Here is a 5,111-nt window from a genome sequence, read left to right as displayed (position 1 = left end):
CACCTCCAATGACATATAGGTCACAAGCAGGAGCCCAAGAAAGCAAGAGATACAGATACTGCCCCCAAATGCATCCTAAGGAAAAGGGTTTTCTCAATATTCATTGTGTCTGTGAGTTGGAGTTGCTTTCCTCTTGGGACCACAACAGGAATTTTTCTTGCCACCATTAGTGGGTCTTAACTGCAAGGGTACTCCTGACACAGGCGTAGTTATCACACTGTCCATAAAATGCTTTCTCAAGCCCAAGTGCACAGGGGGTGTGGGAGAGCAGGCAGGGGTGCAAATAACTCAGAAATAGTATCAGGTGCACTAAAGTCAGGAGATGCTTGCTTGGGCCTCCACCTATGCTTACAGTGACCATGCTGTTTCCTTTTGAATGGAGAATAGACGGGTTGGTTTCAGCTTGCTTGTAGTAGGTCACCATTTACTGCAATGGTTGCCTGCATTCACACCAAGCCCGCCTTCCAGCAACTGATGCAGATCTATTGATGCTTCTCCACCTTCTGCAGCAGCATTGGAGGCAAAGGCATGATAAGGAGTTCCCAGTTCCCACCTAGGCTCCCCCAGAGTGTTACTCATTGCCCTTAGCAAACTTGCCCTGTATTTGTCGTGAATTTTCCCCCATGACACCTTGTAGTTAAGGTAACAATTCTGGCAGCCTGTATTTTAATAAAATAATTCTTTTTTAAAAAACTGAGCTCTTAAAGATCCCTAAAAAGGAATCAGTGAATTACTGTCCAATGATAGACACTATGTGATAGCATGTTACAGGAAAAACTGGTTTCAATGGTTCCAGTGATTCCATTTAATAAATAACTTGAGGCCAACACTGAGCTGCCTTCAACAGCCTGAAGAGCACCAATAATGGGAAAGAAAGCAGGGAGGTGGGGGAGGGGGCATGGAGAGCCTGGTTGCCTTTGGGAAGTGGTAAACTGTATGGACTTTGAGGAGTTGGATGAATCCAGACAGTAGCCAGGAAGGAATGTGTACTTACTATCTTAAAATTTGTGTCACTGCTGGGCATTGTGGTGTAGTTAGAGTTTTCCTGCCTGGCCCAGTCAGGACAAATCTCTCTCACCGGCCAGTCCCACAGTCGCTCAGACCCAACCAATAAAGCACACAGAAACTTACATTGTTTAGAAACTGTATGGCCGTGGCAGGCTTCTTGTTATCTGCTTCTTCTATCTTAAATTAACCCATTTCTGTTAGTCTATACTTTGCCACATGGCTTGTGGCTTACCAGTGTTTTTATATGTTGCTTTTTATGGAGGCTGCTGGCAGTGTCTCCCTCCAGCCTTCTATTTTCCAGAATCCTCTTCTCTCTTGTCCCGCCTATACTTCCTGCCTAGCCACTGGCCAAACAGCATTTTATTTGTACAGAGCGATATCCACAGCATTGTGGTACACACATGCATCTATCTCAGCACTGGGAAGGGAGAGCAGTCTGTGAATTCAGTGAGAGCTACATAATGGGACCCTATTTAAAAACAAATTGAAACAACTAATGGTGTCATAGGAATTATCTCGACATCCACATCTCATCCTCTCCTTTCCCCCAATGTTTAGGAAAGTAACCCCAGCTTGCCTATGATTTTTGACTAAAGCAGTGAATCTCTCTGGGCCCCCATTTCCTCAACTATAAAAGAAGGTGATAAAGCACCTTCCCAGGGCTTCCTGAACATACTTGATATTGTGAGTATATTCATATATTCCTTCTGAGTATTTCTTGCTCTCCTTACTCCCCTGGGATGACTTGTTCTGCTCCCTGATTTATTGGTTTCTACAGTGATCCTTTCATAAATTCATGCTTACCTTTTCTAATTTCCTGGTCTTGCACACTCTTAGAAGATAACCTGTCAAGAAATGTCAGCTCTTGGAGCTGAGAGAGAATAACTATCTGCAGTGGTTTGAATGAGATATCTCCCTAGTCTTGGGCATTTGAATACTTGGTGGCACTGTTTAAGTTGGTGGAAGAGGTGTGGCCTTACTGAAGGAAGTGTGTCCTGGAGGCAAGCTTTGAGAATTTGAAGATTCACACCATTGCTAGTTTGCTTTGTTTCCTGTTTGTGGTTCAAGATATTAGCCCTCAGCATCCTGCTTCAGCCTGCTCCTTGCTGCCATGGGTCCCTTCTATGACAGACTCTTAGCCCTCTGGAACTGCAAGCTCAAATAAACCCTTCTTCTAAGTTGCCTTACTATATTAAACTACTAATGCTGCTATAAAACACAATGAAAAAAAGCAGCCTGGAGGTGAAAAGGTTTGTTTCAGCTTAAAATTCTCAGGTCATACTCCATCACTGAGGGAATCATGGCAGGAATTCAAGACAGGAACCTGGCTGGAGGCAGGAGCTGATGCAGAAACCACAGAGCAGTGTGCTTTCTGCCTTGCACGGCGTGGTTTGCTCATCCTGCTTTCTTATACAATCCAAGACCACCTCCTCAGTGGCCTGGGCCCTCCCACATCTGTCACTAATTAAGAAAATGTCCTCACAGGCTTGCCTACATTCCAGTTTTATGGAGGCAGTGTCTCATTTGTGGTTCCCTCCTCTCAAATAACCCTAGTTTGTGCCATGTTGAAAAAATAAAAAACAAAAACAAACAAACAAATATCCCACTAACCAGGGCATGTTGTTGCTGTTTGGGGGCTCTTTTTTGGGAGGCCTGCCACCCAGCTCCCAAATAAATCACACATAGAGGCTTATTATTACTTATGAATGCCTGGCCTTAGCTTGGCTTAGTTTCTAGCCAGCTTTCCTTACCTCAAATTATCCTGTCTGTCTTTTGCCTCTGGGCTTTTCCCATTCTCTTACTTCTGTAAATCTTACTCTTGCTCTATGGCTTGCTGTGTAGCTGGGTGGCTGGCTCCTGGAGTCATCCTCCTTCTCTGGCTTCTAGATCTTAGATTTCTCCTCCCAGATTTTTCCTTCTATTTATCCACTCCACCTGCCAGCCCCACCTATCCTTTCTCCTGCCTTGCTATTGGCCAGTTCTTTATTAGACCATCAGGTGCTTTAGACAGGCACAGTAACACAGCTTTACAGAGTTAAACAAATGCAACATAAACAAAAGTAATGTACCTTAAATTATTCTTCTACAAGGACACTTGGTCATGGTGTTTTATCACAATGAAAAGTTACAAATACACTATCTTTCCTGTTTACTCTAGTAAAATAGCCCTGAAATGTCAGTTACAAGGGTTCCTTACATGGGAGTTGTAAGTGCTAGTCATTGACATTCTGAAGTCTTCTTAAGTCCTGGTATAATTTTCTGAATTTTGTTTTTGAAGATGTTTCCCTCCATGCTGATGATCAAACCCTAAACTCTAGCAATCATTGTGAAACCAAATGGCATCCCCGGCCTGAGACTTAAGACACAAAACAAACCCTATCACTTCATCTGATCAGGACATATGTCCTGAGGGCTTGGTATAGTCTGTTTGGGTGAAGCAGGAATCCAACCTGGTTGTTCAAGAACTTTATCCTTTCAATCAGGTTCTCTGGATTGGGTTCATAATGTACAATAGCCTTTCTGAAGTTATAAAAGATGTCTCTCACATTATCCTCTGATAACTTTATGGTTTTGTTTTTAATATGTATGGCCTTGACTGATTGGGATTGCTTACTGTTGTATGGAGCAGGGATCCAGTTTGATGTCTTTCCAGAAGATAATCCATTTATTCTTAAAATTTTATTGAAGATCATTCTTTTTCTTGTTTGTTATTTTCATCACATCCATTTCTGGACATCTGTACCATTTGTTTGCCTTGCCAGTATCACGTTGTTGATGCCTTGTGGCTTTACAGCTTTTAAGACAGGCCCCTTTTCCTAGTTTTCTCTGTGAATGTTAAAATCTACTTCTAAAGAGTTGGTAATTTTAGGGGAGTACTGTTTAAATTTACAAATTGTTGTTGTTTTATGCTAAGGATGAAACCCAAGGCCTCACACAAGCACTCCACTACTGGTCTGCATCCTCAGCCACTATAAATTAATTCAGAGATTGATCTCTGAGCCCTAAGGCCTGAAAGTGACCCACCTGGGAGGCAAAACTCAGGTTCAAAATTATGTCTAAAATTTTACTTCTAGGTTTTCTTATACTTTAGAAGAGTATGTCTTCTCTGCGTGACTAAAGAAATACAATGTTGTCAAAGATGTTCTGAGTCATCATTGCCTCCTTCCTTCACTCCCAGTGGGGCCCCAGCTTACTGACCACAGAGAAGAAAACCTCCGGCGTCCTAGAGAGCACCAAGCGTTTGGGGGCAAGTGGGTCGAGCTGGGCCTCTCTAGCCTGGCAGCTGGCCTTCTCTGTCTGTCAGTTCCCGAGTGGGTTCTTCTGTTGCTGGTCAGCCTCGGGGTATTGCGGAGTACAAGCGTGTTTTTGCCTTGCTCTTCCAGCCCTCCTCTTCTCCCGTGGGCCCCTCACCTTGCCCCTTCCCCTCCTTGGCGCAAGCAGAGCCGGCTCCCCACCGTGGCGCGGTCGGGGCGACACTGGCGCTGGGTCGGGGCCGCGGTCCCCGGCCGCCTGGACCTCGACTGCAGCCCGGAGCGACCGGCTGCTTCTGCTGAACACTGAGTTTCCAGAGGGGTGGGCGCATAGAGGCCTGGTTTTATCTCTTCCTCTGGAGTCCTCTGGTTTGTGTTCATTTTTGTAAAATGAGACTCAATGGGGATTTACTGTTATTGTTTCCTGAACTGCCATTTTCAGGGTGTCGTTTGGGGATGCATACTGGCAGAGATGCATATTGTCACTGAAGAGACTATCTGTAACATGAGAAAAATAAAATAAGATAAAAAAACAGGAAGACAATTATTATAACTAGAGTTTGAGAGGCCAAATAAGGTTTGTTCTCAAGGGATGAGACTGGTAGTGCACAGTCTCCGCAGGGTCCGAACTGTAAATATAGAATAGTAAACTAATAAGGCATTTACTATGTCACAATTTTCGCGGCCGACAAGACAACCCTTTTGCTAAGATAGTGGTTTATAGCATCAGCAACCTGCCTTCTGACCCTTGTAATTAGTGTTTCTCTGTGTATCTACAAAGGTAGATGTGAGAGTAGAGCAAATTTGGAAAATTGTAGCTGGAAGTTTTCCTATGTCCCACCCAGTCCACAG

This window comes from Onychomys torridus, chromosome 5, assembly GCF_903995425.1.
Source record: "Onychomys torridus chromosome 5, mOncTor1.1, whole genome shotgun sequence".
NCBI lineage: Eukaryota > Metazoa > Chordata > Mammalia > Rodentia > Cricetidae > Onychomys > Onychomys torridus.
The sequence above is the reverse complement of the archived record's forward strand: the minus strand, read 5'-3'. Positions refer to the sequence as shown.